The sequence below is a fragment of the Suricata suricatta genome, chromosome 4 (genome assembly GCF_006229205.1).
Source record: "Suricata suricatta isolate VVHF042 chromosome 4, meerkat_22Aug2017_6uvM2_HiC, whole genome shotgun sequence".
In the NCBI taxonomy this organism is placed as follows: Eukaryota; Metazoa; Chordata; class Mammalia; order Carnivora; family Herpestidae; genus Suricata; species Suricata suricatta.
The window spans coordinates 161736429-161749765 of NC_043703.1; positions in this window are offsets into that span (position 1 = coordinate 161736429).

Genomic DNA, 13337 nt, shown 5'->3' on the forward strand with positions numbered 1-13337 from the left:
CTCCAGCCGGGTGAAGGCGGTAAAAAACCCAAAGCCTGACCTCTCTTGAGCGAGAGGGGACGCGTCATTGGCTGCCTTCAGACCTCATCGACAACATCAGCCCCTCCTGAGCCTTCAGGGTGGGGCCGAAGCTCTTGGCCAAGTCCCCACCCGGCCTGCTGATCTACCCCGGTAAGCTCGCCCCGTTGGTTTGCTCCAATGCATTTCTTTCCCCGCCTCTACACCTCCCACTGGCTCTGCTTCCCTAGAGGACCCTGACTAGTATACCTCCTAAATCGAGCCAAGCTGCCCTAAAAGAGAAGCTCTGTAAGTGGAATTTGATCGGAGCAACGGCCGCCCCGGTGGTGCCGCGCCGCTTTCACGGCCCCCGCGTCATTCTTCCAGGGCTCTGCTCTGCTGCCTCCCAGAGGGCTTTGGGGCCCCTGTGCGGCTCCTGCTGCTACAGGTGCCTGGCAAGTGGGCGGGCGGTGCTGGGGTGGCCCCGAGGACCCCACTCGCGCAGCCTTCTGTGAGGCAGGCACTCACTGGCCTCCTGCACCTCGGCCATTTCTCTTGTCCTTCCTGCTCTACACGATGTCCCACCACCCTCGCCCGTAGCACGAACGCCCCGCCCTGCGGTTCTTCTTGAGCCCCCGTCTGCTCCTGGTCAGGTCTGGGCTAGTCGATGGGGAGCAGCCTCCTTTGTGCCCGGACCCAGGCTGCCCATTCCTCGTTCTCTCTGGACCACACAGACTCCACCCTGACCGTCACATTCCATGGCTTTCGCACGATAAACCCCTGGGATGTGCCCGACCATCTCCTGTCCCTCCCGTCTCCCTCGTATTCCGCTGCCGGGACTTCTTCCGCCAACGGGCGTCGTGCTCAGGGCGTGGCGATCCCCTCACGTGGCACAGGGGCTGGCTGTGGTTCTGCTGTACTTGTACTTTTATCCGCTCCGTGTGATTATGCGGAAAGTGTCCCTGTTTGATTCTTTGTGATCTCTTGCAGAACATCCCCATCTTCTGTTTTGTTTTGCATGCTAAGGCGTAGAACAGATTGTCGGTCCCAAACTGCATTTCTCCTTCCCTTCCCTCCGCCTTAGTCCCCAGCTCCAGAGCCCCAGACCATCAGAGGCCAGTTTTAATGCCAGGTGATTTCAACCAGGACGTCTCCGGAAGCTTTGCGATGTTAATTAACCAGTAGATCACCCTTAGGGAGCAAAGATTATGATCCTTATTTGACAGGTGGGTAAACCTCCGAATGCACAAAGCTTAGTGACATTACTATCTGCCTGTTATTTAAAAACTGCCATGGTTTTTATGGGCGTGCCTTAGGATCCTAGGGGCACGACCCCTGTCTGCATTACCTCCCCACGTTTCAGATAAGAAAATGCACTGAGAGGTGACATCAGCATCAGAACTATGTTAAAGAGTCAGAATCGCCGATCATTCATGGACTTAGAGGGTTTCTCTCTTTTTTCCTTTTCCCAGTTCTGCCTACCCCTCCCCTGTCCCCACACTGTAGCTCCGCTAGTGGGCAAGCAAGACGGAAACCACACTGCTGGTTTCACAGTCTGGTTGACACCAAATCTCAGGGCCGCGTGTGAAATATGGATCTCAGGCGTCAAGAAGACTCCAAAGGGGGCAAAAGCACAGAACAAACAAGGAGGCTTCTGACCCCCTCTCCCGGCCCCTCCCCTGCCTGCACAGTCCCCCAAATAAATAAATATAAAAATCTTTTTTGAAAAAAACTCCACCAAAGCACAAGTGGGTTTTGATCCCAGAACAAAACCAAAGATTCAACCAGCACGGATTTCCCGTTGCCCCGGGCCGCTCCCCAGAATCCCTGCGTGCTGTGGCTCCAGAGAGAGTGGATGGCTGTCGGATTAGCCTCCAGCTCCCCACATGCACACGGCCTAGAAAGTCCTGTCCTTCTCCCCGGTGGCCCCCAGGCCTCGCACCTCCTCTTCCCTGTCTCCTCCAGTCAGGGCCCCGTGCTCCCCTCAGCCATGGGGGCCCGTGGATGTGGAGACAGCAGGTGTGTTCTGCCTCAGGGACCAGGGCGGCCCATGGGCCCAACACGATCTCACATCCGTGTGAACTCACATTTCACACTCAGGAGAGCCTCTGTGGCCATGCGAGAGAGAGGTGGTAGGAGACGGGTGTGCTTATTGGCAGAAATCGCCACGTGACCGAGACGCATTCCTGACAAAACCGGTTCGGTTTTGTGTGATCCCCTCACCAAGTCAAGGTCCCTTGATCTCAGAAGCTGGTCCATGGCCCAAGAAACTCAGAATCGACTGGACAAAGTGATGAAAAATACAGATTTTAGGTCTTACTCCAAACCCACCGAATCAGTATTTTGTGAAATGGTGCCCAGAAATCTGTATTTTTGAGTATGTGATTTTGATGTTTGCTTGGTAAGTTCAGAAACCAGGTTTGTGCGTCACTAAATGTCTGCATTAATGCTATAGTATGTTTAGATTTTCGCAGTTAAAGAAGTTTGTCCATGGAGATGGAATATACTGTTTAGCTTTTTTCCCAAAGAACTAACTCAAACTTGATTTCAAGTATTCACCGCGCTGGAGAAGAATTGTAAGTTACTACAAAAATTGTGAAACTGATTATAAAGTTCAAACACAAAAGTTCTACCTTGGAATGGAGCACGGCCATCAAGACCACAGACTATCTATGCCCCAAACAATAAAACAAAACACAGGGGCCAACGGCCATTTAGTTTGGTCCACTGGGTGTTTGAAATTTTGTCAACATGGACAACCACACTTAGGGCTGCCCTTCCCGGCGTCCACAGGCCACAGAGCATCTGTATCCCGTTAGTGGTATTTCCTGCCGGCTCTGGGAATACAGAGCCTGGGTCTATGCCCATGGCTCCAAATGGGCACTGGGAGCGTCAATTAACAGGAATGAGTCATATTATTTGTTAGACCTGAAAGAAGCCTTAAATATGATCTGGGCCAGCCATCAACTTACGCATAAAAACCAGAGAACCGGAGAAGAAGTCAAATACGTGCAGCTAGCCTCAGGACTCATCAGCACTGGAAGCCACTCTCTCTTCTCCGTCCTGCCTTCTAACATGCCGTCTCTTCTTTCCGGAACAGAGGCCTCGAACCTTGTCTCATGCAATTCTAGCTGCTACATTTTTTGAGCAGTTACCCCCAACATATGTACTGTTTTCAAAAGTACATAGGAGCTTCTGTTAATCCAATTATGCAATGTCCATAATGGAAACACTCTTCATTTTTGTAAGCTGGGAAATAAATGGAGAGAAAGTGCTGCTGTCTCCCCCTGGGCTCCCGACCCTCAGAGGATCACTCTGAGGGGGCCTGCTCGCCTCCCCGGGGCTGTCCCACTCGGACAAAGCTCCCCATGAACTGGGACACACGGGCAGTCCTTTCTGATTAACAGCCACCAACCTACAACAGTTTGGAGACTACTGATTTAGTTTAAAAAACCACAGTGTCTCAAAAAATCATTTATTTTTATTTATTGTTTTATTTTTCCTTTTTTAGAGAGAGTGGGCAGTGGGGAGAAGGGCAGAGAGAGAGACAGAGACAGAGACAGAGACAGAGATGGACACGGAGAGAGGCTCCCAAGCAGGCTCCACACTCAGTCCAGAGCCCGACGCCCAGGTTGACCCCAGGACCCTGGGATCAGGACCTGAGCCAAAACCGAGAGTCAGACCCCCAACTGACGGAGCCATCCACACGCCCCTGGACAGATCATTCCTAACTCTTACTCTGAGTCTTCCTGTGTGCTCTTGAGGGATGCAGCACTGGGACCGGACCAGGACCATAGCCTGTTACAGACCCAGAGCCAACCAGAGCGACCGGCCCGATGGGGGGTACTTATGAATTACTGCCCTGATTGCGAGGCTTTGTCTCACTACTTAAATTGCTTCCCTTCTATGTCTTTAAGAGGTCCCATCTATGATCTGTGTGAATGACAGCCTTCAGGTGGGTCATCGAGGGACACCGTGGTTGACATCTGCTCCCCAAAGCACGTGCTGTCATATCAGCAATGTGCCTCCGGCCTCCTTCCTCTCCTAAGGGGAGCAGAGTGCTGGAGACAGAGTCGCGGAGGCCAGCCTCTCTTCGGCTTATGGTTCCTTCGCAAGAACCGAACAGGTGTCTGATCGGAAACCCTGAGCGTTCGCCGGTCAGGAGAGGCTTCCTTATTCACAAGGGTTGGCCACTGGGGTCTCCATCCAGATGCTTCCGCAGAGCCCGGGACAGGAGCTTCCCAGCTCACATTCCCTCTGGGCCCAGCATCCCGCCCACACTGTAGGAAGCCACCGCCAGACTGCTCCGCCCCGTTCCCGGGATCGGGGCCCCAAGGCGGAGGGGTCCCTGCCCTCGCACGATGGCAGCCCCGAGGCCGCACTGTTAATTTACTGAGGTCTTCCTGTGACCTGAGGGTCTCATCTACTCCCCACAAGAAATTATGCTTGCACTCTCCTGTGACCCGGAGGACGAGGAGGCGCAGTGCGGCCAGGGGACTTCTCCAAGGACACGGGGCAGGAAGGAGCAGCCAGCCTCACCGGTGTTCATGCGGGCGGCCCAGGGGACCCTTGACCCCAAGGACATTTCCCCAAGGACTAAACTATCAAGTGATACACACACAAAGAGTTCTCTGGGTCTCTCTCAAATAGCCCCCTCCCCTCCTCCATTCTATCCATGTCCCATCCACCAAGTGAAAAACCAGATTTACAGAGGTTTGGGGGGGCTCAGTCGGTTAAGCATCGACTTCGGCTCAGGTCATGATCTCAGGGTTCACGAGTTCAAGCCCCGCGTCGGGCTCTGTGCTGACAGCTGAGTCTGTAGCTGCTTCGGGTTCCGTGTCCCCGTCTCTGCCCTTCCCTCACTCGCGCTCTGTCTCTCCCTCAAAAATAAATAATCATTAGAAAAAATCAGGTTTACAGACTCTACCATTTCTTTTCTCTGCTCTCCTTTCTTTCCCTTAATCTGAACAAGACAAACTCTCCGCCTCCATCCTCTATCCATCCTCCTGCTCCTTTGTCTTCCAAGGGCGCCTGCACCTGCTTAGCGGCTCTCACACAACTCGGGGTCACTGGGCAGAGCGTCCCAGGTGGGGGCCTCCTTTGCCACAGGGAGTGGCCATCTCTTCGGCATGGCAGGCTTCACCCCCGTCCCTCCTCAACGTGCCTCTGGCTCGGAAGGCCTTCTCTCCCCTCCGACACCCGAGCCTTCAGACCCTTCATGCTGTGGCCCAGACCCCGTTCTCAGCAAGATTTTGGAACGGAGCTCACCCGCCCCGGGTCAGGTCCCTGGGGATACAGACTGGGGCTGAGTCGGGGGACCGGAGTCGTGGGCGGCGGTGGCTCTCTGCTGCAGGCTCTCCCATCTGTCCAACCGCGATGCCTTGTTTTGCCTCTTTGGCTTATGGCCTCCACAAGCAAAGGCTTTACCTGCCCTATCTCCCCGGGCTCTTGGGCCAAAAATATGATTTTGTTTGTAAAACACTAGCAAGTGAGAAGGGTTCGTTCAGGCAGAGGTGATTCTTCTAGAACTTCTTGGTTTGGTTTAAAATTATGTTGAGCAGGGGCGCCTGGGTGGCTCAGTTGGTTAAGCATTGACTTTAGCTCAGGTCATAATCTCACGGTCTGTGGGTTTGAGCCTCGCATCGGGTTCTGTGCTGACAGCATGGAGCCTGCTTCACGTTCTGTGTCTCCCTCTCTTTCTGCTCCTCCTCTGCCTGTTCTCTCTCTCTCTCTGTGTTTCTCTCTGTCTCTCTTTCTCTCAAAAATAAATGTTTAAAATGTTTTTTAAATAAATTAAATTATGTTGAGTCGAAGTGTTCAAAGTTTCTTACCTCCCTGCTTTGTTCAATAGTCCAAAGTTAACATGATTGAAGCTTTTCCTGATGACTTAGCATCACTATTATTAACACTAATTTTGGGGGCACCTGGGGGGCTCAGTCAGTTAAGTGAGCGACTCTTGATTTCAGCTCAGGTCATGATCTCACAGTTCATGAGTTCAGGCCCCACCTTGGGCTCTGCGCTGACAGTGAAGAGCCTGCTTGGGATTCTCTCTCTCTCTCTCTCTCTCTCTCTCTCTCTCTCTCTCTCTCTCCATCTCTCTCTGCCCCTTCCCCACTGATGCTGTCTCTTTCTCTCTCAAAATAAAGAAACTTTAAAAAAACCCACTGAGTTTGGTAACGTGGTGTGTAGCGCACCAGCACACTCAGGATCACCGGAGTCGCGCCTTCTATCCTCACACAAGATGATCTGGCTTCTGAGCTCTTTGTTTCCCTTTCACAGGTTCTGTGTCAATGTGCTACTTTCCTCCACTTCTTTTTCTCGGTCGCCGCTACCATCCTGTGAGCTGCCTCTGAACTCATCCGGCAAAGTGTGTTGCCGGTGACACGCCACAGGTTAGAAGGCCAACACTTTACCAAAACAGGAGACAGAGGAGTCAGTAATATCTGAGGGCCTCTGTCTGTGAAGACGCCATCTATCTGGTCAAGCGCGCTGTGGCCTCATCTGGCGGTGAGACGGGTCGTGCGGAGGACCACACGCAGGGGGCAGGGTCTCGGCAGACGAGTCAGGACCCACTTGACACGCAAAGACGAGGAGGGTATTGTATCATCTGGAAGCTCCACACACGTAAAGCAACTCTTGAGTCTTTGATACAAAGATTTCTTAAAAATCCTCCTAGAACCTCAGTGATGAAACTCAATATCCTGTTTGGGATTGACAACTCTCGCTATTTCTTTCTCTTGACCATTTTTTTAACTTTCGATTTTTGTGAGTTTGACTCACTTCGATTTCCCTGCATTTAGCACGTCATCCCACCTGGCAGGCTACTTAAACCGGATTTCGTTTTACCCACGGGGTTGGAAGAAACGCAGACCCATGCAAAGAACCCCAAGGAAACAAGAGTGTGTTATGGTTTGGGTTTGGTCACATCGATGAGAAAATCTGAGCAACAGGGACTCGCGCACATGCGGTGGCTGGCGGTGGTTTGGTGGCTGGTCCAGGAGGAGGGGATCCCTTCGCCTTCTGCTTCCCGCTCCCCCGGAGCTCCGCGTGGCCGAGAATACACCGGATGTAAGAACAGTGGCAGAAAGACACTCGCGCACTCATTAGGTAGGCTTTCCTGCAGAGGTAGTTTTCCTGAAGGCCACACAGAACAACCTTCACTAACATCTCCTCCATCACAGCCATGTCTCAGGTCACCCGTCTCTGCACAGGAGGCAAGAGAACGTAGTTTTTTGGCCAGTCGGACCCCAATTAAATTTTTGTTAGTTAAGGAAAAAGGCCACATCACTCTTGGGTAGGCTGTCAGCAGCCACTGATTAACCATATAAGCCCGTCGGACTGGAGCCCGAGGGCCACCAGGTCGCCTGTCCCCTCCCCAGTCACGCAGTACTTCTTTCAGAAAACATGTGATCTTCCCTCTTGATTTTTGCTTCCCCGTCTCTATCTTCCACGTTTTCCGTTTGGTTTTGACCTCATTTTGGCTTGTAATTGTTACTCTAGCCCTAAGATACTCCTCACAATCTCTCAATACAAATCCTGCAGAGAACTAGGCCAATCTGTGTTTTCAACCCCAAGTTTGGGAAAGAGTCTTATTATTAGTTCATCGGAACTCTTGAGAGAGACCAAATGAGTCCCAGGTTACAAGCAAGCCTGTCATCCATGTGCTATCATTGAGTTGACGGTCACCCAACTATTAGAGCCCTGATTGGGGTGGCGGGTGGAATGTGGTCAGTCCAGCATGAAAGGGGAGTGTGGGGCATGAAGGAGAGCCAGCGATGGGCCTCCATAGCACCTAAGGTCAAGTTGATGTGCATCAGTGATGATTTCATGGAAAGTGAAATCCGAAGGGTGACCTCCGTTCTTGCCTAACTTCTCCAGATCCACTCATGTACCGCCTACTATGATTAGGTCGTTTTTCACACTGATCATAGACAACAACATGGGCAGCCCTGCAATTCAGTCTTACGGGATGACAAAACTTAAAAAGAGGGCGAGACATCTGCTGTGACCTCTCTCCACTTCCGCTGTGCTCAAAGCATCAAAATGCAAAGTCCTATGTGCTTTGGCCAATGTCACAATGAGGGTTTCATCATTGTAGATTCACCAAGCGACCTGAGTCACGAAAGTATTTCCTTTCAGGTAGAGCCAATGTATCATCCAACAAGATGGTCATCCACATTCGGGTCAAGAGGTTCTGTCTGGACAGACTATTTTCCTGGTACCTTATAGATAAGCATTTCGCTAGGCTGAGGGTACATCCCCTCCCTCTTCTGTTCCCAGATTTACTGGGAGGAGTGTAACGTCAGTGTTTTCACACTTTATGTGTTTTCCTACCAGTGACACTTCAGCTGAAGTCCCCTCAATAAATTTAACATGGAATTAAAAGAAATTTCTATTTTTTTAAATCCACAGCCCTGAAAGGGTAGCATACGATACAGTACAAGGAGTCCCAACGAAGAATTTGAAACACATCCAGGATCCTTTACTGCTAATTGCAAGGGACTTATTTACTAGATAAAACTCACACAGGATCTATTCTTTGCGTCCTTCAAAATCAAATAAAAATAAAACTCTACCAAGGTGAAAGACATCCTAAAATACTCAGGAATAAAGTCAAAACATCGATGGTGTAATGATTAAACAATGTTGCCATAGATCATTCTGACATTCGTTCTACGCTTTGTAGTGGAAATTGGTGTCACTGAAAGCTGTGGAGTGGCCGCGTCAACTGTGCACTCGGAAATCTGTTACAATACAACACAAGTGTTTCTACAAAACCGAATTTAATATACAACAAACACTCACCATGTCACCACATCTTTTTAAAAAATCTGGTAATAATTCCAAGGGTCACTTACAGGCATCCATGAAAGCATTTATATCAAGAATCTCAATACAGAGTGATTTCTATGTCAAAATACATTTACACTGTAAACTGTTGCTAGAAAAACAAAAGACACAGAGAAATGGAGTTTGCCGATATTCCCCTCACCAGCAGCAGCTGCCCCCGACAATTTCCCTTCATTTTCTACTTCAAGCTTTTCAGACCAAGCTGCTCATCTGCCTTCTATACTCTCTTGATGCTTTTAGTCACTCAACCTGCCGGTTAGAAAACCTGGAGACCTTATTACCATGCTTATTCCCACTCTCAGAGCTCTCCAACCCGCCCAGAACTTTCCCATGGGGCCTGTCCCTGTCCACGCTGCCATCCGGGACTTTTCAAGCCTGCCCAGGATGATCAGGGTGGAGGACAGCACTGTAGGAACGGACCGGTGGTTTTATCAAAGGCAAAACCGGAAAGGAAAACAAAGAAAAAAAAAGTCACATAAAAACCACACGTGCAGATCGATCACACAATTTTATTCGAGTCTTTTGAACAAATGTATTCCTCTGTGAAAAACTCTTGCAAAGAGACATTGGGGTGTACTATTTTCAACCCTGAGCGATAACACTGCATACCAAGGAGGGTGGGTCACGAAGCTGGTTCCACCGGACACAAGCACAAGCCACTGATATGCTCTATGTGATCAGGTTTTTACAAAAAAATACATAGTTTTCAATAAATAATGCTTAATTTTACAACTTTGATACAGCAATGTCATACACTGTTTTAACACACTAAACTCTGCATGCTAGATAGTCTACAAGAAGACGCAACGTTGCCATGCATTTCTTTCCCCCTAGTGCTATCGACACTTCATCATCCTCCAGCGCGCCGCCTGGGGGCTTCGCACTCTCTGTTCCGCCGCCTCAGGGCGCATGCGCTGGCATGCAAACGCTAAAAAAGGTTCCCCCCCAAAACCACTCAGACTTCTAAACAAAAGGGTTTTCAGCTTTCCTGCTCCCAAACCTGCAGTGGCTCTGAAAGTTAAGTTCCATGTGGCCTTGGAAAATACAGACTTGGCGACAGTGTCGCGCTGAAAACTGCTCACTTACCAGGTGGCTCTGTCCTGGTGGCCACCACGAGGCGTCGTGGGACGCCATGACCACTAGGAGCCCCATACTGGAAAGGTAGGCCTCCGTTTTTGAAACAGTCCGTTCAAAGAAAAGGTGTCACAGACAAATGCAAAAGACTCTTAAACCCACGACGTATGTACAAGAGTAAAAAGTAGACAAAATGGGAAATTAATGGTAATGGTGTAGAACGCTTCTCCCTAGTGACTCAGGGGATGGGGCACCGCGCTCTGGAACGTAAGCCGGATGAAGGAAAATGTGCGAGAGGGCCCTGTGTCAATACCGATTTGATCAGAATTCTTTCTCTGGTATCTCATTATTTCCAGCCGCTCTTTCTGTCCTTGAGGGAAGGTGATCGGTCTAATAGAATAACATAAACATCAAAGTCACTGCAGGGACCCTAGAGTAGGTATTTTCTACGCGTTTTCAAACTTTTGTGTCATATTGCTTTATTTGTCATTTTCACAGCAGAGAAAACCCAAGTCTACGTGACCACATAAAAGAAATTTGATCAAAGGATGAAAGGAAGCCTCCACAGCCGCACATCCAGGTTGTTTCAGTTCCTCAACTGCTCATGTGGAACCGCGTCTCAGCTCCTCAGACTGCTTTCCTGTGGTTTGTTTTCTCTACGGAGAAGTTATCTGTTTGCAACTACAGGCAGCCACAAGTTCCCAGGTCGTTTAAAACAGTCCTCTATCTGTGCACTGGCAGAGGTATTGAATCTTTTACGAGTATCTCTACCCAATAAAATTATTACTTTTATACATGGAGCGTTATGAAGTTAGGTTTCCCTTTGTAAGCCATTTTATACTTTCTGCACTTTTGTGCTTTTATTGAGTATAAAAATAGGTCTCCTTTAAAATTCTGTTTAAGTTCACTAAAAAACTACTTGTTTGTGAAATTCTCTTATAAACTCACTGCATCCACATGGAATAGATAAAACTAATTAGGCAGCTAATGGATCTAGGTAGCGTTAAAAAAAAATAACCCCAATGGAAAAAAAAAATAAAGGTATGTTAGGATTCAAGAAAAAAGGCAGCAGCAAAGTAAAGTGGAAAAGAGTTGAGTTTAATAAATGCTGTTGAATCTTGATTGTGACCGAAAACGTGGACTCCGCAGAAAGGACAAAAACTAACAAACAAAAAACCCGAAGAAGCCCTAAAAACAAAACAAAACAAAAACCCCAAACCGAACCAGACACAACTGAGTTATCAAAGAGCAGAATTTGCCAGATCATCAACTAAAAGGGGATATGGCAGACTAAATGAAATAAATGAACAGCGGGAAGGAAGCAATCACTAAAATAAGCCCAAATCTCTGAGAAGCGTGTGCAAGACTCACGGCATGGAGACACGTGCTTTGGGAACTCATGAACTCCCGTGTTGGGTTCCGTAAGGCTCAGACTTGGTACCCCCACAGGCCCAGGCTATACAAAGGGTATTTGGAACTGACATTCCTGATGGAAATTTTATAAAATTTGGCCCTTAGAACTGGGAAATATCCTGAAAAAGTCTTCCCTGAAACCGTTAAGAAAGAAAGTTTCTTATCTACTGATAAAATTGACAACTCAGTAAACTATTTTTGCTGGTCATCCTACGTAAAAAAAAAAAGCACAAATATATTTGCCTCAGAAATCTGTTAAAAGCAGGGGACCACGCAGTAAAAGAGTATAAAGATTCTATAAATGGGAGAGTGCCAGAAAACCTCTCTCCAAAGTGTCCACAAGGTTACATATGCCCATTAGAAGAAAAAGTAAGAATATACATATTATTAATTATCCAGAGAATAAAAAAGTTAAGATCGATATAATATATTTATATTGAATGACTACTTTAAAATAGAGCAACTTATTTGCTTTATTTCTCAGATTCCTTAGGCAAAAGTCACTTAAGTTCTGAAGTGAACAAGAAATGTAAATTTCCTTTTCTGGACCAGTATCAAATGAGAGTTTCAACTCCCAGAGAGGAGAAAGACAACCTTTGTCGTTTGGGTCCTTCTCTTTTTCAAAAACTAAAAATAACATAACATAAAAACAACTAAATCCTCCGGACTGCTATATATGCATGCATATTTAAATCATTTCCCCTTCATTAACATTAAAAAGAAATCTCTCTGCCCAAAAGGGTGGTAATGATCTTTTTCTAGCTAAAAGATAATCATTCTACAAATAATTTGCCCTGTCACTGTAGTCATTCATAACATACATAATATTCGCAAAGCACAGTTTAAATACACTGCCTTTTATTAGCATTATTATCATTTTGTTGGTTTGTTTAATAAAAGGGATGCATTTCAGAGCGTAAGAACCGGAAGGTTATTTCCACAGTTTAAAGAATTAATAAGAGAATGCTGGTTTAAGGTCTTAAAGTTGGAAATCTCACCAAAAAGCCATCCTCAGAGTCTGTGAACTAGTTACAAACAGCAGGATACCACTGGCGGGGCCGCCGCTCTCCGCGCCCACCCCCCACCCCCACGTTACCATTTTAAGACATTCTGTCAATGCTTAGTTAAAAATAAGACTTACTTAAGAGACCCCCCCCCAAAAAAAATGCAACTAAACTTTTATTGAAGACTATCCAGTGGCAAGAATACCTGTATTATATTGTTTTAGACATTCAAGAAAGAATTCATTAAGAAGAATCTTCACAATGCATTCATCAAAACAGCCTTAAATATTGTTAAAAGCGCATTCAAGCGCCTGTCCTGAGTTCTAACAGGTTTTCAATTTAGATCGCTGACCATCTATTTTTTTTCCTTTTACTATCAAGAACTGAGCTACACAGCTTTTTTTTTTCTTCTACCAAAACTATTTGTTTCCATTCTGAGACCAATTATGTTACTAATTTCCTTAACTTAAAGTTTCTACCTCACCACCACCACCACCACCACAAAAAGATGTCCAAGGTTCATCTAGGATTAGAACGTAAAATACATGCCAAATTTCCAGGCTTCCAAAATACATAGACTCAGTCTTAGAAATGGGTTTGTGTTCCCAGAAGTTTCGGAACTGCAGCAGGGGGCCGCCACGTGAAACCGCCAGCACAGAGAATCGTCAATTGTAAACCGCTGGTTCAATTATTCGTGGCTAAAATAAATGTCCGACCCACGACTGCATTAGTCTATCACTGTGAGAGGTTTAAAAAAAAAAAAAAGGTAAACAACTCCAGAAATCCAGTTCTATACCGAGAACCTGGTTAACGCCATCAGCCCTTTGGGTCCCCGAATGAAATCTGCTACTGAAATCTGACGGTTCATCGGAAGGAAACAGCCACAGAAATCTTTCCATCTGCAGCCAAAGCTGGCTGGCTTCGCATCCCAGGGACGGGGACCGGGGTGGGGGCAGCCCCCGGAGCGCGGGGGGCCGCAGGGGCCCCCGGAAAGTGGGG